At 52.3% G+C, this 20,078-nt stretch overlaps 1 protein-coding gene and 1 non-coding gene across 2 annotated transcripts in view; one reads left to right on the forward strand and one right to left on the reverse strand.

The window, feature by feature from the left end:
• The window catches only part of LOC127054291 (zinc finger protein 560-like), a 228,436-nt gene that overhangs the window by 99,258 nt on the left and 109,100 nt on the right, over positions 1–20,078 (forward strand). The window lies entirely within an intron of this gene.
• Positions 730–803, reverse strand: TRNAK-CUU (transfer RNA lysine (anticodon CUU)). The gene has a single exon. It is a non-coding gene; the product is annotated as a tRNA-Lys (tRNA).

Below are 20,078 nucleotides of genomic sequence, written 5' to 3' on the forward strand. Positions count from 1 at the left end.
CTGGAGGTAGGGTCTGGCTGCAAGCAGGGCAAGGCGTGCGGGGCTGGCTGCAGACAGGACAGGGGGTGCAGGATTGGCTGCAAATGGGCTGGCTGCAGGCAGGGCAGGGTGTGTGGGACTGGCTGCTGACAGGGGCTGGCAGCAGGCAGGGGGATGTGGGGTGGAGTGGGCTGGTTGGCTTCAGGCAGGGGAGTGTGGCAAGGGTTGACTGGAGACAGGGCACGGGGTGCGGGGCTGGTGCAGGCAGGGCAGGGGGTGCAGCAGGGGCTGGCTGTGGCAGGGTTGCGGGTACAGGGAGTACAGCCTACCCTGTACGGTAAGTGCCCCCTCCTCCACCAAGGTAGCAGCAGCAGCGCAGGGCTCGGGGGCTATTTAAAGGGCCTGGGGCTTCCCTGCTTCCACCGCCCCAGCCCTTTCAATAGCCGCGGGAGCCCTGGGGAAGTGGCGGGGCTCCGGGAGCTGTTTAAAGGGCCGGGGCAGTAGAAGCAAGGGGAGCCCCAGACTTTCTAAATAGCCCCCAAGTCTCCAGCAGTGGGGCTCTGGTGGCAATTTAAACAGCCTGAGGCTCCAGTCCCTGCTGGGAGCTCCAGGCCCTTTAAATTGCCCCCTGGGGAAGCTGGGTCACCCTAGTACAGTGCACCAGCAGGGCCCGATTCAGGGGAATTGGTTGAATTGGCCTAAAGCCGGCCCTGCCCGCAGGAAAGCAAGGAAGTAGCACAGGCTTATCACTGTCCCTGGGTGGGCTTGAACCACCATCCTTTCAGTTAAGAGCCAAACGTGCTGACCCATTGCACCACAGAGACACAGACAAGCCAGGCTGTATGGAGCACCACAGTCAGGAATCAGCTCAGGGTCCGGTCTAGCACATGCATGCAGTGGTTGGACAAGCAACAGCAAGGAACTGGACTGGTGCGGAGTGAAAAATCTGTGGGAAGGAACCGAAAATAGTACTGGGGCTGCAGTACAGGGCTTGCATACACTTTCTTTGGCCTGTTTTGCTGGAAGAGTTAGCAGGGCAAGCTTGTTAGTCACAGGTAAGGGGGTGAGTTTATGCAAATTCTGGACTCTGGGACCACAGCTGGGGTGGGACAGGCACAACTTTTGTGGCACATGCATCCTCTCTGCAACCAACCTTTGTTACTTCATTCCATAACAGCACACACAGAGCAACCTTTTACCTTTCAGCACCAAAATATACTGTAGAAAAAATCTAATAGCATAACTTTAAGATGAGAAACTTCAGTACTAACAACAATTCTAAAGATATTCAAAAATACCTCTGTCTTTAGACACCAGACACAAAATCAATCAGACCAAGAACAAACATCTATTTCTACTTCCCACACACTTGGGGGCAGGGGGGCGGTTTGGAACCCATACCCCTTAATGATGAGTCCTTTCCAGGCGAGGGGCAAGCTCTCAGGCCTCAAATGCCAGGTACAGTTACTCTCTCCTTGATCCAAACTAAACAGGAAAATACACTTGATTACTCCTGCCCCAATAACAAAGAGATGGGGGATCCCACAGCAGCTGAAATGACCATTTGGACAAGCACTCCCCTCATGCAATCTGGGGTGGGTGTAACCATGCAAATGACATCAGCCCCAAAAGGCCTTTACAACAGATCACCAACAGATGGCAGGGTAGAGTTCATACCGACCCTGCTTAAACTAGATTGTGGCAAAGATTAAAAAACACTGAATGTTAAAACTCACCAAACGCGGGTGAATCCATTCTCATTGTCGTACCCGCTTCTTAAACTCCACACCTGAACGTAGCCCTCACATGGACAACATACCCTCCTAACTCAGTGTCTGTACGTTAACCTTTTACCCCCAGTCAGGGCTATTGCAGATTCTGTATTCCTTACGCCACCCGATCTTAAACCGAACTTCGCACCCCCTAGGTAATCTGTACATTGTTCCCTGATCACTAGAAACTTCTACACCTAAATGCTGTACCGTACACCTTTTTCTTCTTTGAACGTCATCTTCCTAAAATGTTGACATTTGTTTGAGATCCCGGCTCCTGTTCCCTTGCAAGGCGTGTGGCTTTGCTCCAGGTTTTAGTCTGCTAATACAGCGGGGGCAGGGTGGGGGCCGATTGAGCCAGAGGCGCTTGCCTACTGCAGACACGGATCAAAGGCTGAACCTCATCCCCCACGAGCTGAAGGCTTAATTGAAAACAGTTTAAGCAGTACTCCCGTCTCCGGCACTCAGCTACCCAGCTCCCAATGGGGTCCAAACCCCAAATAGATCCTTTTTACCCTGTAGAAGCTGTAAAAGCCTGTGACCAGGGCAGCTGCCTAGCAGCCGGCGCATATGCCTGCCAGCGTGAGAGCTCGTAAGGCACTAATCCAGATAGAGGTGGCTGGGTGGCAGGGGGAGTAAGGAGCCAGCAGAGTGGTGCAGCGGACGCGTGCTGGGCCCATAACCCAGAGGTCAATGGATCAATGCCATTCTCTAATACACAAGCACTTGTCTCTTTTCCCTCTGGGCCTTCAAGCGATCAAAACCCTCGGCTTGCGGGCCAAGCTCTGTCTGCCATGTGCCTGGGCAGCAGCAGGACAGTCTCAAGAGAGCAGCTCCCACCCATTATCTCTTGTAGAGGAAAGGAAGTAGAATTGTGGTTGGACTTTTGCTATTTCTGTTCAGGGAGTCAGTGGCTGTGAGGCAACCCTTACTGATAATGGCAGGGGAAGAGTTCTCTCTTCTGCATTGATGCTGCAATTTTTTGTTGTGCCCTTTCTCTCCCCCTTCAATGCAGGCAGGTAGGCTTGGTGGCTTGGGGATGTGGGTCAAGCCTGGTTTCTTTTGGCAGACACCTGGTTGAGAACTGGTGCTCTACGGTCTTGTCTAAACTGACCAGCCCTAAAGTCTGTAGCCTCGTCTCATACTTTGGAAGCCTTTTATTTACCCCTTTCCACTGCAAAAACGACTATTTAGTCCTACTCTTTCTTTCCAAGCTGCTAACCAGTTACTGATCCATGAGAGGGCCCCAGCCATCTGGAGTAGCTTGTGACTGTGAGTGGCAACCTCAGGGCAGATTGTTAAGAAGCAGAGCACAATCCCCAAACTGGTTGTGTGTTCTAGACTTACGTTTCACCAAGTGTCAGATTCTGGATGACATCCCTTTTATGACTTTTTAAAGCAAACTTGCTATTTTTGCATCATTTGAGCGTTCTATGCAGAGGACTAGAAATGTTTCTATTAACCTGAATGTTAGATCAATTTAACATTGGCTGGAATCACAATGTTAAATTAGTTCTTATGACTTTAATAACTGATACTTCCTCTATCTCAGGACTAGCTATTAAACTGATTTTTGGACTAAGGAGATGGAATAGCAGCTTCCTCCATCCCTTGCACACATCACCCTGTTACTGTGGCACTGAACCCCCAGGAGCGATGGACCTCCCTATGGGGAGAATATCGTGGTTGAAGAGCAGCGAAGAAAAATGGTGTTGACTGTGTTCCCATTTGGTTTGTTCTGAGTATGGTTTTGAGTCGTTTGTAACTCTTTCATCAGTTATTAGTAACATCTTATTATCAGGCCTCTGAACTGAAAGGCTGCTCTTGCAGGTTTTACTTTGTCGTTGTTTGTAGGTCAAACAGCCGCTTTCTTAGGCCTCGTCTACACTACGCATTTAAACCGAATTTAGCAGCATTAAAACGAATTAACCCTGCACCCGTCCGCACAATGAAGCCCTTTATATTGATATAAAGGGTTCTTAATACCGATATCTGTACTCCTCCCCGACGAGGGGAGTAGCACGGAAATCGGTATTGCCATGTTGGATTAGGGTTAGTGTGGCAGCAATTCAATAGTATTGGCCTCCGGGCGGTATCCCACAGTGCACCCTTGTGACCGCTTTGGAAAGCAATCTGAACTCGGATGCACTGGCCAGGTAAACAGGAAAAGCCCCGCGAATTTTGAATTTCATTTCCTGTTTGCCCAGCATGGAGCTCTGATCAGCACAGGTGGCGATATAGTCCCAAACCCAAAACGAGCTCCAGCGTGGACCATCTGGGAGGTACTGGATCTGATCGCTGTATGGAGAGACAAATCTGTTCTATCAGAACTCCCTTACAGAAGACGAAATGACAAAGCATTTGAAAAAATCTCCAGGCTATGATAGACAGAGTCCACAGCCGGGACTCAGCACAGTGCTGCGTGACAAGCGTAATGGAAAGCCAAAGAATCAAATGGACGTTCATGGAGGGAGGGAGGGGAGACTGAGGACTCCAGCGATCCCACAGTCCCCGCAGTCTTTGAAAAGCATTTGCATTCTTAGCTGAGCTCCCAATGCCTGAACAGTCAAACACATTTTCCCAAGTGTTTCAAGGGACCCTGGAGCTAGGCAAAGGGGTCCAACGGGCAGGGCCCCTGCAGCTAGGTTTAGGGGCCCCAGAGATAGGGCCCCTTGAGCTAGGGTTGGGGGACCCATGCATAGGGCCCCTTGACCTAGGATAAAAAGCCCCATGGGTAGGGCCTCTGAAGCTAGGGTTAGGGGACCCAGGGGTACAGGGCCTGCAGATAGGGTTAAGGGTCCCACGAGAAGGGACCTTGGAGCTAGGGTTAGGGGCCCCACGGGAAGGGCCGTTGGAGCTAGGGTTAGGGTTCCCACATGTAGGGACCCTGGAGCTAGGGCTACGAGCCCCAGGGACGGGGCCATAGGAGCAAGGGTTGGGGGTCCCAGGGGTGGGGTGCCTGGAGCTAGTGTTCGGGTGTCTAGGGGTGGGGCCCCTGGAGCTAGGGTTAGCTGCCCCATGGGCAGGGCACCTTGAGCAAGGGTTTGGATCACCAGCAATGGGTCCTCTGGAGCAAGGGTTAGGAGTCCAAGGGGTGGGACCCATGGAACTAGGGTTGGGGTCCCACTGGTAGGGCCCCTGAAGCTAGAGTTAGGGGACCCAGGGGTAGGGCCCATGCAGCTAGGGTTTGGAGCCCCAGAGATGGGGCCCATGGAGCTAGGGATAGGGGTTCCAGGAGTGGGGCCCCTGGAACTAGGGTTAGAGGCCCTACGGGTAGGGCCCCTGAAGGTAGGGTTAGGCACCCCAGGGGTAAGGCCCCTGGAGCTAAGATTAGGGGTCCCACGGGTAGGTCCCCTGGAGCTAGGATTATGGGTCAAATGAGCACGAAGCCAGGAGATAAGGTTAGAGCTCCCACAGGTAGGACCTCAGGAGCTAGGGTTAGGGGCCCCACGGATAGGGCCCCTGGAGCTTGGGTTAGGGATCCTAAGGGAAGGGCCTCTGGAGCTAGGGTTAGGTGCCCCATGGGCAGGAGCCCAGGAGCTAGACTTAGGGGCCCCAAGGATGGGGCTCCTGGAGCTAGGGTTAAGGTCCCCACGGGTAGGGCCCATGGAGCTAAGGCTAGGGGCCCCATGGGGAGGTCCCATAGAGCTAGGATTAGGGTCCCCACGGGTAGGGCCCCTGGAGATAGGGTCAGGGGCCCCAGGAATAGAGCCCCTGGAGCTAGTGTCAGGGACTCTAACCCCCAGATGGCAAAGTTAGTTGTCTGACCGCGAGAGAGACAGGCAACACCAGCAAGGTCCGATCAAAAGCTCTTTATTGACAAGTGCACGCATCAATATAGAGCAGCTCGTCTCCCGAGACAACCAGCCCGCTCTTTAAATCTTAGTATAAGCCTACATAGACAGTTCTGTTGCGTCATAAATTATTCACTGGAGCAACCCGCTTCCTTCTTTTAACAACTAGAAACTAGACACCTTTAGTAAACATACATACGTGAAGGTAGAAATGTAGGGGAGTTAAAAACAAACAACGAACAAAACCAGGGAGTGAAAACAAGGAGCCTGGGAAACTAGGGCTCTTATCAGTTCTTCGAAGGAGCTGCCCTAACACAGCACATCTGGTACTATGCCAGGAATGCAGCTTCTCGCTTATCTCACTTTTTCCCAGCGCTTGTGAGACATGCTGCTGCTTCTCAGTGTTTTCCACTCAGGAATTACCCAAAAACCTCTGTTAGCCTGACTTTGGTCAGGTTGGCATACCTGGTTTTGTCTGCAATATCTTTATTCAGGCCTAACACTAGGGATAGGGGCCCCACGAGTACGGTTCCTGGAGCTAGGACTGGGGGCCCAAGGGGTATGCCCCCTGGAGCTAGGGATAGGGGTCACAAAAGTAGGGCCTTTGAAGCTAGGGTTAGGGGCCCAACGGGTGGGGTCCCTGAAGCTAGGGATAGGAGATCCATGGGTAGGGCCCCTGGAACTAGGGTTAAGGGCCCCAGGGATGGGGCCCCTGAAGCTAGGGTAAAGGGTCCCAGGGGTGGGGCGCCTGGAGATAGGTTTAGGGGCCCGACGGGTATAGCCCCTGCAGCTAGGGTTAGGGGCCCCAATGGTAGGGCCCCTGGAGCTAGGTTTGGGAGTCCCACGGGTAAGGACTCTGTAGCTAGGGTTAGATCCCCATGGGTTGGGCCCCTGGAGCTACGGTTAGAAGCCATAGGGATGGAGCCCTTGGAGCTAGGGTTAGGGGTACTGGGGGTCAGGCCCCTGGAGCTAGGGTTAGGGGCCCATGCATATGGCATCTGGAGCTAGGGTTAGGGGACACAGGGGTAAGGCCCCTATAGCTAGGGTTAGTGGTCGCATGGGTAGGGCCTCTGGAGCTAGGGTTAGGGGCCCCACAGGAAGGGACCCTAGAGTTTGGGTTAGGGTCCCCAGGGCTGAGGCTCATGGTGCTAGGGTTAGGGGTCCTAGAGGTGGGCCCTGTACCTAGGGATCGGGGTCCTAGTGCTGGGGTGCCTGGAGCTACGGTTAAGGGCCCCAGGGGTAGAGCCCATGGACCTAGGGTTAGGGGTCCCACGGGTTGGGACACTGGAGCTAGGGACAGGGACCCCATGGGTAGGGCCCCTGGAAATTGGGTTAGTGGTTCCATGCGTAGAGCCCCTGTAGCTAGCGTTAGCGGGCGCATGGCTAAGGCTCTTGGAGATAGGATTTGGGGCCCCAGGGACTTGGCCCTTGAGCTAGGGTTAGTGTTCGTGTGGGTGGGGCCCCTGGAGCTAGTGTTTGGGTTTCCAGGGGGGTGGGGTCTATGGAGCTAGGCTAAGGACCCCATGGGTAGGGCCTCTTTAGCTAAGGTAAGGGCCTTACGGGCAGGGTGCCTGGAGCAAGCGTTAGGGGGCCCACGGGTAGGGCCCTTGGAATTAGGGTTAGAAGCCCCAGGTATGGGGCCCCTGGAGCTAGGGTTAGGGGATGCAGGGGTGGGGTCCCTGGAGCTTGGGTTAGGAGCCCCACGGAGAGGGCCCCTGTAGATAGGGGTAGTGGCGCAAGGGGTAGGGCCCCTGGATCTTTGGTAATGGACCCAAGGGGTAGGGCTCCAGAAGCTAAGGTTAAGGGTTCCATAGGCAGGGCCATTGGTACTAGGATTATGATTCCCACATGTAGGGCCCCTGGAGCTAGGGTTAGGGTTCCCAGGGGTGGGTCCTCTGGACCTAGTGTTAGGGGCACCACGAGGACGGCCCCTGGAGCTAGGGTAAGGTAACACGGGTAGAGCCCTTGGAGCTAGGGTTAGGGGAACCACGGGTAGGGCCCCTGGAGCTAGGGGAAGAAGCCCCACGAGTAGGGCCCCTAGAGCTGGGTTAGGGAAACCAGGGATGGGGCCCCCGGAGGTAGGGTTAGGGCCCCAAGGTTAGAGCCCCTGGAGTTTCCATTAGGGGTCCCATGGGTAGGATCCCTGGAGCTAGGGTTAGGAGCCCTAGGAGTAGATCCTCTGGAGCTGGGGATATGAGCCTCAGTGGTAGGGCCCCTGGAGCTAGGGTTAGGGGTCTCACGGGTAAGGCCTCTGGAACTAGGGTTAGGGGCTCACATATAGGGGCCCTGAAGTTAGGGTTAGGGGTCCCACTGGTAGGGCCCCTGGAGCTAGGGTTAGGGGTCTTACGGGTAAGGCCTCTGGAACTAGGGTTAGGGGACCACAGATAGGGGCCCTGCAGGTAGGGTTAGGGGTCCCACTGGTAGGGCCCCTGGAGCGAGGGTTAGGGGCCCCACGGGTTGGGCACTGGAGCTAGAGTTAGGGGCCCCAGGGAAGGAGTCCTTGGAGCTAGGTTTAGGGGCCCCTGTGGTAGTGCCCCCGGAGCAATTGTTAGAAACCTTACAGTTAGGGCCCCTGGAGCTAGGGTTAGGGGCCTCACAGGTAGGGTCTAAGGAGTTAGGGTTAGCAGCGCAATGGGTAGGGCCCCGGTAGCTAGGGTTAGGGGCCCCAGGGGTAGAGCCCTATAGCTGGGCTGAGAGGTTTATTTAAAATAGACATACATCTTTTAAGATCTGCTTCAGAAATGCTAATGTTGATAAAAGCAAAAGTCTTCGTAGTGTTCCCCTGGTCATCTTTCCTGATAACAATTTCCACATCTGTAACATTTCCAAACTTGCTGAATCTTTCCTGCAGTTCAGCCTCAGATACTGTATGGCCAAGTCCTCCAACATATAAACGTTTTAAAACTTGTTTTTTCTCCATAATAAATAGTCAGACTGTTTCATTTAGGATGTATGTTTTATCCTTTGCACATGTCCAGCCAGGAAAGGGTAGGGCCTCTGGAGCTAGGGTTAGGATCCCAATGGGTAGGGCCCCTGGAGCTATAGTTTGGGGCCCTACGAGCAGGGTCCCTAAAGCTAGGGTTAGGGGCCCCAGGTATGGGGCACCTGGAGCTAAGTTTAGGGGCACCATGGGTATGACCCCTGCAGCTAGGGTTAGGGCCCTAAGCGGTAGGACCCCTGGAGTTTGGGTTAAGGGTCCCACGTGAAGGGCCTCTGGAGATAGCGTTAGTGGCCTGACTGGTAGGGCCCCTGCAGCTAAGGATAGGGGCCCCAGGTTGAAGGACCCCTGCACTTAGGGATAGGGGCCCTACGGGTAAGGCCCCTGGAGCTAGGTTTACGGGCCCCATGGGTAGGGCCCCTGGAGCTAGGGTTAGCGGCCCCAGGTATGGGGCACTTGGAGTTACTGTTAGGGGCTCCACGAATGGGACCCCTGGATTTAGGATTAGGGACCCCATGGGTATGGCCCCTGGAGCTAGCGTTAGGGGCCCCAGGGGTAGTGCACCTGGAGCTAGTGTTAGGGGCCCCACGTGTAGGGCTTCTGGAGCTATGGTTTGGGACCCCTTGGGCAGTGTCCTTATAGCTAGGGTTAGGTGCCCCAGGGATATGGCCCATGGAGCAAAGGTTAGGGGTCCCAGGGGTGGGGCCCCTGGAGCTAGGGTTAGAGATCTCACGCTTAAGGCCTCTGGAGCTAGGATTAGGGGCCCACTCGTAGGGCCCCTGAAACAAGGGCTATGGGCCCCACGGGTTGGGCACCTGGAGCTATTGTTCGGGGCCCCAGGGATGGAGCCTCTGGAGCTCGGGTTAGGGGCCAATGGGTATGGCAACTGGAGCTAGAGTAAGGGGCACAGGGGTAGGGCCCCAGGAGCCAGGGTTAGGGGCCCCACGGGTAGGGACCCTGGTGGAGTAGGGACTATCTGTGTGGGAGATGGGAGAGCAGGGAGTGACGTAAGGTGAGGGACAGGACCTAAGCCTGTAACTCGAGCTAGGCAGCGGGGAGGGGTCAGCACCTTTGCCTGGGAAGCTGGACACAGGAAGGGGCCGGCTGGAGGGAGTTAGTTCAGTTTTGGTTTGGAGCTGGGTTATTGGAATTCAGGGATTCCCAAACTGGGAACTAAGCTTTCTGAACCCCCAGAAGGACTCGATCGAGAGGTTCTGGTTGTGCCCAAAAGCTCTGCTGTATCCTTCGTTCCTGTTGGCCAAAAAAACCTTTTGTTTTACTGGCCGGCTGAGTCACTATGTGTCCCAGGAAGAGGGGTGCAGGACCGGATTCCCCCACACTCCGTGACATAAATATCTGTGGCCCCCACTAACCCCCTAAGCCCCTCTGGGACCCCTGCAGCCTGGACGTAGGTACCTGTGCCCCCCACGAACTCCCTAAGCCTCCCAGGGACCCCTTCAGCCTGCATGTAGGTGGAACCCTTCTGCCAGGCTGAATTGATAGCAGCAAGGACTGGGTTCAATACATAGGGGTCCCTTCCCTACTACGTAATGCAAACCAGCTCGAGCCCCCACCCAGTGACATGGGAAAATTTTACATACGCACCCCTAGGTGCCTCAAAGAGGCGATACTTCCCCTCTCGCAAGCACAGAGTCTGGGTGTAGCAGAAAATATTTAATAACGTGAGATAAACAACATAGCATTAAATTGGGAAAGCACCTCAATTAGGCCGTGTCCTTTTCCCTGGGCTCTTGAGTCTAGCAATCCCCAAATCACCCCAAGACTCCAAAGTCCAATACCTCAAATGTTTCAAGAGTCCAGCAACCCCAAAATCACCCACAGTTGCGCAACCCCAGAGTTCAAGAGTCTATCTGCAGGGTTTTTCCCCCTGCCAGCCTGGGTAGAAAGGAGCACTTTACGTGGTTCACTGCTGACTGCCCTGCCTCTCTGTGGGATTCTGCTTTCGCCTTCCCCATGAACTGCTGAGCTCGGTCCACCAGCTATTCTGTTCTGCCAGCCGACCGGTGATCTACTCCAGCTGTCCTAAAAAACTACTCAGCTCCCCTCACTCCCTGGGCTATTCCAACCATCCCACAAACTGCTTCCGTCTTTCAGCTGCTCTGCTCCACAGCATAACTTCAGACTCTCTTACTGACTAACAAAGCTCTTTAGTGATTTTAGCTCAGGAACCTAGAACTTCAATTATTAAAAGAATCAAACTTCAACTTTACTCTTCAACTGCTAAAAGAGAAAAAAGGACAATTCATGTTTTTGGTTCACTCAAGGAGCTCACTCCCTTGTCTAGCGAGTGCCACTCAAGTGATGGTGAGAATCCCTGTCTCAAAGCAGTTTCACAGTTCCTCATCCACACAATCAGGGTGACAACACTCCACATCTCATGCCCCAACAACAAATAAACCGGGGAATACAACAGCTGCCAAAGCATCCATCCCAGGCTGTCGTTGCCGTGTCAGGAGGGGTGGGTGTGCCTATGCAAACACGATCAGTCCCTGAAATTCTTTTCTACACTCTCCATAATTCACCACCAGATGTCAAGGTAGAGTTCATCCTGCTTCTTCTTACATAGGTATCTCTGCTCCCCACAGCCCCCTAATCCCACCGGGACCCATCTAGCCTGGATAAAGGTATCTGTGCTCCCCACAAACCTCTAAGCCCCCCAGGGAACCCGCAAGCCCAGATGTAGGCATCTGTACGCCCCACAAACCCCCTAATACCCACAGGACCCCTCCAGCCTGTAGGTAGGTATCTGTGACCCCCAGAGCCACAGAAAGACCCTCAGGACCCCTACAGCATGGAAGTTTGTATCTGTGACCCCCACAAAGCGCCTAAGCTACCCAGGGACCCCTACAATCAGGATGTAGGTATCTGTTCCCCCCAAAACACCTAATCCTCCCCGAGACCCCTCCAGCCTAGACATAGGTATCTCAGATCCCACAACCCTCCTAAGACCCCCGAAACCCCTCCAGCCTAGACGCAGGTATCTGTGCCCCTCACAAACCCCCTAGGCCACGATGGGACCCCTCCAGCCTCGACATAGTTATCTGAGCTCCTCCCACCCCCCCTAAGTCCCCCAGGACCCCTCTTGCCTGGATGAAGGTATCTGTGCCCCCCACAAACCCCTAAGCCCCACCAACATCCCTATAGCCTGGAAGTAGGTATCTGTGCACCCTCACAAACCCACTGATCCTCCCAGCGACCCTAAAGCATGGACATAGGTATCTGTACCCCAAAATTCCCCAAAGCAACCCTGGAACCCCTACAGCCTCGAAATAGGTATCTGTGCCCCCCCACAACTCTCAAATACCCCCACAACCCCTCCAGCCTGGAAGTAGATATTTGTGACCTCCAGGAACCCCCTAAGCCCTCACCAGGGCTTCTCCAGCCTGGACGTAGGTATCTCTGCCTCCCACAAACCCCCTAAGACCCATAGGTCCCCCACCAGCCTGGTTGTAGCTATGTGTATGCCACACAAACCCCTAAGCTCCCCAGGGCCCCCTCCAACCAGGACATAGGTATCTGCACAACCACAACTCTTTAAGTCCCCCAGGGATCCCTCCAGACCATGCATAGGTTTCTGTGCCCCTCACCAACTCCCTAAACCCCCAGGGACCACTACAGCTTGGACGTATGTGTCTGTGCTCACCACAACCCCCTAAGCCATCCAGGGACCTCTCCATCCCGGATGTAGATATTTCTGTCTCCTATGAAGTCCCTAATCCCCACCGGAATCCCTCCAGCCTAGACGTAGCTATCTGTGCCCCTCACTAACCCTAAGCCCCAGCAGGGATCTCTACAGCCTCTACGTAGGTGTGATGATCTGTGCATTACCCTCCGTGGCCACAGGGTATCACTGTTCCTCTATGAGAGAAATGCTCTGTGCATTACCCTGCGTGGCCACACGGCGTCACTGTTGCTCCATGCAGAAAATGTTTTGGGCATTAACCTGCATGGCCACACGGTGTCACTGTTGCTCCATGAGGGAAATGCTCTGGGCATTACTGTGATGGAGTAGGGACTGTCTGTGTGGGGGATGGGAGAGCAGGGGGTGACTTTAGGACTGGACACGTGCTCAGGCTGTAACGTGAGCTAGGCAGGGGGGAGGGGGTCAGCATCTTTGCCAGGGAAGCTGGACACAGGAAGGGGGCGGTTGGAGGGAGTAAGTTCAGTTTCGGTGTTGGTCTAGGTGGTTGGAATTCAAGGAATCCCAAACTGGGAGTTAAGTTTCCTGAACCTCCAGAAGGACTCGATTGAGGGGTCCTGCTTGTGCCTCCAAACTCTGCTGTATCCTTCACTCCTGCTGTCCAATAAACCTTCTGTTTTACTGGCTGGCTGAGAGTCACCTTGTGTTCCAGGAAGAGAGGTGCAGGACCGGAATCCCCCACACTCCGTGACAGACCCTCAGCCCTTCCGGGACCCCTGTAGCCTGGACGTAGGTATCTGTGCCCCCCCAACAAACACCTAAGACCCCTGTAGACCCCTGCATCCTGAGCTTAGGTATCTGTGCCCCCTCACAAGCCCCCTAAGACCCCAGGGACCTATACAGCCAGAACATTGTTATCTGTGCCCCATATAGACTTCATAAGCCCCCCAGGACACTCCAATGTGCACGTAGGTATATGTGCCCCTCAGAAACCCCCTAACCGCCCAGGAAACCCTACAGCCTGGATGTAGGTATTTGTACCCCCACAACCTCCCTATCCCCCCGCCGGGACATCTACAATCTGGATGTAGATATCTGTGCCCCTCACAAAACCTCTAATCGCCTCTGGGACAGATATAGCCTGGACATACGTATCTGTGCCCCCTTGAACCCCTAAGACCCCCTGGTACCCCTACAGCTGGGGCACAGGTATCCTGGGCCCCAAAAATCCCCTAAGACTCCCAGGATGCCTCCAGCCTGGACGTAGGTATCTATGCCCCCCAATGAACCCCCTAAACCCCACTGGGACCCCTAGATCCTGGAGATTGGTATCTGTGTCCCCCCAAAAACTCTCTAAGCCCCTCAGGGACCCCTACGGCCTGGACGTAGTTATCTGTGCACCTCAAGGCCCCTAAGATCCCCCGGACCCCTTCAGCCTGGATGTAGGTGTGACGGTGCTCCCTGTGGGAGCCAGCTGAGGTCACTTAATCAGGGTGAACTGCAAACAAAACAGGGCAGACAAATCCCAAATGCTGGTGGTGATTTCAATACTTAGATTTACCAAGCCAGCACAAAGCAGCTTCTGTAGTACCTCACTGGTTACTTAGAAGTTTAAGCCACGCAGTTCCCTTAAAGTACCCAGCCTCAAGCCTCCGTCCAGACACACCTGTCAGATATGATGATGATTCCTGAAAATCTAACTTCATCATATAAAAGAAAAGATTCTTCCAATCCCAAAGGATCAGCCACATACTCAGGATCTGTTACAACTTAGATCTTACCTAAAATACATGCTATAGACAATTCTTATTAAGTAAGCTAAAATGTATTAGAAAAGAAAAGAGAGAGAATGTTGGTTAAAAGATTAATAGACATATAGACTTGAATTCAATTCTTGAGGTTCAGATACATAGTAGAGGTGATCTTGTAGTAGCCAAAAGTCCTTTTTGAAATAGTCCATAGGTTATAGCCCAATTTCCATATTCAGGGTGGCTCCATTCAGTGACTGGGGATCACAATCCTTGTGGCTTAAGGTTTCCCCGTCTTGAAACCCAAAGCAGATATGAGATGAAGAAGGATCGTGTCCCAGGCTTCTTATAGATTTCCAGCAGCCTTTCCACCTGAGAAAACAATAGGCTTAGCTCTCCTTCCAAACATCCTGGCAATTAGTACAGGGTAATTTATTCATTAAACAGTTGAAATAGAGGTTACCACAACCTTCAAAGAGACACATAGACAATAATACTATTTCACTCAAGTACCATCATAAATGTTAATATTCCTTTTTTGCTCTTTGAATTAAAATTATAGCAACAGACAAGACTTGTTTGCTTACATCACAAGACCTGAGCAAAAATCTCCTCTTCGACTTCTAACAATGCAGACTTGCATTTCAAAGCTCTGTTCATTCACATATCTTGCTAAGCAGTTCTTAAGGTTCACCCATGGGTCAGGTCAGTGGGTGAGGTGAGTTAATTAACTCTTTCTGGCCCTGTCACCTTTCAATGAGATATTAGATTATACTTATAATGTCACAGTGGTGGTGAGTCGACTGCTGCAGCTCCCCGTAGACTCTTCCTGCATCTCTCACCAAGCTGGAGTACAGCAGTCAAGGGGAGAGCACTCGATGTGTTGCATCTATACTAGACGCGATATATCGACCCCGCTGGATCGATCGCTGCCCACCGATTGGGCAGGTGGTATAGAAATATCCCGAGTATCTGGTGATCAGAGCTGGACCCCGGAGGGGGACAGATTGAAGGAACTCAGGGGTTAAGGTGCCTCTATTGTCAACTGTCAGGGCTCCTGTGGCTCAGAGGAGGTTGCTTGACTACCTGGCAGTCTTAGGTGCCGCAAACCTGGGAGGCAGGAGAAGTGAAGTGGTCACGGTGTGCCTGGGGTGCTCGTGCTCTGAGCAGGGGTGAGCTGGGGCGAGGGGGGGTGTGCTGCAGGGGAGAGCTGGGGAGTTGCCACAAGAGGGGCGCCTCAGAGTGGAGGTGGGAGCTGCCACGGGTGGGGCGCCTTAGGGCGGGGGTGCGGGGGAGGAGGGCGCAAGGTGGAAGTTTCGCCTACGGCATGAAACATCCTTGCACGGGCCCTGCCCCATTCCCTGCCTGCAGCCAGCCCTGAACCCGCTGCCCTGCCCTGCCCGCAGCCATCCTCTGTCTCCATCCAGCCCTGCACCTTCTGCCCTGCCCGCACCAGCCGCATCCTCCCTGCCCTGCCTGCAGCCAGCCCCACAGCCAGCCCCTGACACCCCCTGCCCTGTCTCCAGCCAACTCCTGCCGCTCCCCCTTGTGGCCCTGCCCAAAGCCAGCCAGCCCCCACACACCCCCAGCCTGCACCAGCCCTGCACCCCCTGTTTGCAGCCAGCCCCGCACCCCCTACCCTGTCTCCAGCCAACCCCAGATGCACCCCCCAGCCTGAAGCCAGCCAGCCCCGCATCCCTTGCCCTGCCTGCAGCCAGACCCTACCTCCAGCCAACTCCATGTCCACTGGTGCCCTGCAGTTCCCAGGGCAGTAACCATGCACATCTGCTTCAATGAAGGGGTCAGGCAGCTGGGACCCACACATGTGCACACTCTTGGGTGACCAGACAGCAAATGTGAAAAATCGGGACTGGGGTGGGGGTAATAGAATCCTAGATAAGAAAAAGACCCCAAAATTTGGACTGTCCCTATAAAATCGGGACATCAGGACACCTTAGCACACCCCCAGGACTCCTGAGTTCCATTGCTGGGTTTCCTATTGGTTCCACTGCTGGTTGTTTTCCTTTTCCTGGGGGGACTTTCGGCAAGTTGCTCCACACTCTAGGGCTCTGTCCCCAGCAGTCAAATGGGGATTTCATACCTTCCCGCTATTGGAAAGTGCTGGGAGAATCCCCCAGCAAAAGCTGCTCTGACAGTGCTAAGCAGCATCTGACCATTGAAGGTCAGAGCTCGGTACCTGGGAGGAGTGTTTGGCTCTGGGGTTTCACTTCAGCCCAGTGTAGAGAGAGAGCCCTAACCATGGAGTTTGGCTCAAGAAGACCAAGTGTCCAATTTGTTAAGGGCGTTTTGAATTCCAACCCTGTGCTCCTAAGTGCTTGGTGTCGGTTGCAAATTTTAGAAGCATGCTCTCCACTGTATTTTCCAAATCATTCATGAAAATATTGAATAGTATCGGACCGCGGACTGATCCCTGTCGGACCCACTAGGTACACCCTCTCCGTTGGACAACCAAACATGGAGAAGGGCTCCTGGAGTCTGGGCTTTCAACCAGCTCTGCACCAACATTACACTGATTACAGCTGGACTGCATTTCCCTCGTTTGCTTGTGAGAATGTGCTACGGGATTGTGTGAAAAGCCTTAGCAACCCCAAGCTAGATCCCATCTACTGTTTACCCACCTCCACCAGGCCCAAAACCCTGCCAAAGAAGGAAAGAGGATTGGTTTGGAATGATTTGTTCTTGACAAATCCATGCTCACTAGTCCTAAGAACCAAACTATTCTGTAGGTGCAGCTGACAAACTGAGTGCTTAAGAATGTATTGCAGGATGTCTCCAGCAATGGCAGTGAGGCTAGCTAGTCTGTAAGTCTCGGGGGTCTCTTTGTTCCCCTTTTAGAGAAAGGTCCTGTCTTGTTCATGGATGGGAAGATGTTCTTTTTCAGGGATCTCAGACGAGAACTGGGGCACAGCACCTGGTTTGTCAAGGCCACAAAAAAGGAGGCAGGAACCTCTTCTCTCCTGCTAGCAAAGAACCCCAGGTACCTGAAAGACAGGGACTCACATCCCTGAATGGGCTTTTAAAAAGGCACTGGTTAAAGATTGGCCCCTATCATTTCTTGTTTCCATAGACTAGATATTTTAGCAAACTTTGGAATTCCTTGGTGCTAAACACTGTGAAACTCCCCTTTCTCCTTCACAGAGGGCTTTAACGCCCCTTATCTCACTCAGGCTCACAACTGCCCGGAGTTTGAGAACTGTCCCTGTTCCCATTGGACTGATGGAGGAGCCTGAGGTGCAGAGAAGGGAAGTGACCTACCCAATGCGCCTACACAGTAAGGTGGTGGCAGAGCCAGAAAGAGAAGCCACCAGTCCTGACTCCTGTTCTAACAGACAATAACCCCCCCAGAGGCAGGGATAGAGCTCAGGAATCGAGATGGTGGGGAAATTTCATTGAATCCATTTCTGTCAGAAAATCCCATTCAGGCTAATCCGGTTTGTTTCTCAAAATCATAACAAGTGGGATGAAAGTTCTTTGCAAAAATATTGTATTGCAAAACAAAAGCATCTCCTGTTTGTCAGAGTGTGTTAAATTGTCTCCTCGCACACAAAGAGGAGACACATAGATCTCAAATATTAGGTAAGATGCTTCAGTCTGAGCTAAGTTATTGCTGCTCTTAACAATTTCAAAATAAAAAAATGCAAATAAAATAGACTATTTCAGCTATTCTATTACGTGTTAATCTGCTCTGAGTAAACGTGATAGGACACCTCATATTATGCCCTACTCCTAGTGACAGTCTCCAATGGATCCCCATCCTCCACCCACCGTCAGGTAGGTAAGAGCGGATCATTATTATTTCTACTTGAAAGAGGGAGAAGCTAAGGCTGAGAAAGGAGAATTGACTTGTTTTAGGTCACACAGCCAGTCAGAGGCAGAGTTGGGAATAGGACCCAAGAGCCCTGATTTTCAAACTACCCATTGGATCTTGAATTTCAGACACTGAATGACCTGAATAAAGTGCTCTCAGATGAGCTCCAGACCAACAACAGTGACAGTAACTATTCAGCAAGTATTTGAGGAGAACTGCAATGTTAGAGAGAATCATGAACTGCTCAGAGACAACTAATGCAGAGAAGCGGCAAAATTCATCAAACATAGACCTGGTTTTGACTTATAAAGAGAAAAACAAGGACCTGAGTCTCCTCCCTGTCAATAACCCCCGGCTCAGCCAATCAGGGTAGAGACTGAGGATGGGAGGCTGAGGGATCTCACCAGAGAGCCCAAAGGATGGCCCAGGTCACCAGTGGGGATCACTTCCCGAGCAATAGTTCAGCCTCACATTTTTGGGTAGACCTCCCACAGTGAGAACTGCAGAGCACTGCCCTGCAAAAAACTAAAAAAACCACACACACACTCTCTCTCTTCCCCTCCCTCCTCGGTGTAGGGAGGGGAACAGGTAAAGGACAAAGGAAGCAAGAGAAGAGAAAGGAGGGAGGGAGCGATGGAGGAAGAGGTGAAACAAAAAGGACAAACCCTAATGTCCCCAGTGATTCTAAGGGACAAAATCCCAGGTGCAGAATAAAATTCTGCCTCCTTAAGCTCGTGTTTTCCATGCCTCGAATTCACCTGTCCACCAGATGGATCAGACTGAACAGCTTTCAAACCTCCAGGAGGCTCTTACCTTCTAAACAGGGACGGCTGTTTTCTAGTAAAATCACTAAAGGGAAGGAGAAACCTCGAAAGAGGTTCCTCTTGGTGCTCATGTCCGTGAACCCGAATACTCTCTCAGTCCTCAAAGAGAGACCTGGAGAAGGAGACTTGCTGAAGCAAAGCCCAAGGGTCTCTGAGGTTTCCCTGGCCCCTCACCCTGTACTGCCTTGCTGATGTCAGCATCTCTCTGTGAGGTCACCACCTCCCCACCACCTTGGACCAATAAGTCTTAGGTCCTGCAAATGGCCTTTGTGATGTCACTGCCACATCCCTCCTTTGCTGTGCCAATGTCCTGCCCCTGGCCTGGACCTTTGGAGGTTTGAGCTACTCCCTGTGGATCACCCCACTGAAGGAGCGTTCATTCTAGTCAGCAAGCCGGCTAGACAGGAAAACATCAGACGCTGCTCCCAATGCTACACTCAGTTTTTTCAGAAATTAGTCGACTTTCTGTCCAGAAGAGACCATTAGATCATCTAATCTGGACCCCCTGCATGTCACAGGCCTCCTGTATGACACAAGAGCTACTTTGGGGGCAAACACATTCAAGAAAGGCATCTAGTCTTCATTAAATGACATCAGGAGGATGAAGGAATCCACCCCTTTCCTTGGTAGCTTGTTCCTGTGGTGAATCATCCTCGCTGTTGACTATTTGTGCCTTAGTGTAATAGGAATTTGTCTCTTTTCACCTTCCAATCATTGGGTCTTGTTATGCCTTTCTCTGCTGCATTCAAGAGCCCTTTAATAACCAATCTTTCTCTCCATTAAGGCACTTCCAACACTTCAAGCGAAGTCACCTTTCAATCTTCTTTTCATAAGCTAAACAGGTTGAGCTCTTTCAATAGCTCACTAGGAAGGTATTTTTCTCCAGCCCTCAGAACATTTGGTAGCTCTTTGCTGCCCTAGCTCCAAATTTCACAACATCTTTTTCAAATGAGGACACCAAAACTGAAAGCTATTCCAATATCAGTCTCACTGATGCCATGTCACCTCCTGTGACATTATTGACATAATCTGTAACTGTATAGATCACCGTTGCGACCACTGTTCTATATTTGCAGTCAATATTGTAGAAAGGTTGTTTTGTAAGGGTCTATGGAGAGGTTCTGATTGGCTGATTATAATGATGCTATCTCTAGATGTGTATCATTTTTGTAGTTGATGTTATGAATATTGGCTCTATGCTGCCCATATTTCAAACTTGTGCCATAATGGGGGACAAAACAGCTACCTTGTTAGAAGTGGCTTTGCCAATAGATGGAACCTGGGATTTAAACTCCCAATGATCGCACTGTGTTTGGGATCCATTTGAATTCCTCTCCCAGGTCTTTGACACTTTCATCTCCACTCATAGCGACTCTGATAGAGGATTAAAGAAGTCAAAGCATCATCTCCAAGCACAGACAACGGAGAATGCTTCATCACATGACACTTTGAGAAGTGGATGGATAGAAGTGATGAAGATAAACTCTGCTGGCTCGACAAAAGATAACAGTTGTGCAGTGTAGGAAGGAGGGA

This window comes from Gopherus flavomarginatus, chromosome 6 (genome assembly GCF_025201925.1).
Source record: "Gopherus flavomarginatus isolate rGopFla2 chromosome 6, rGopFla2.mat.asm, whole genome shotgun sequence".
NCBI lineage: Eukaryota > Metazoa > Chordata > Testudines > Testudinidae > Gopherus > Gopherus flavomarginatus.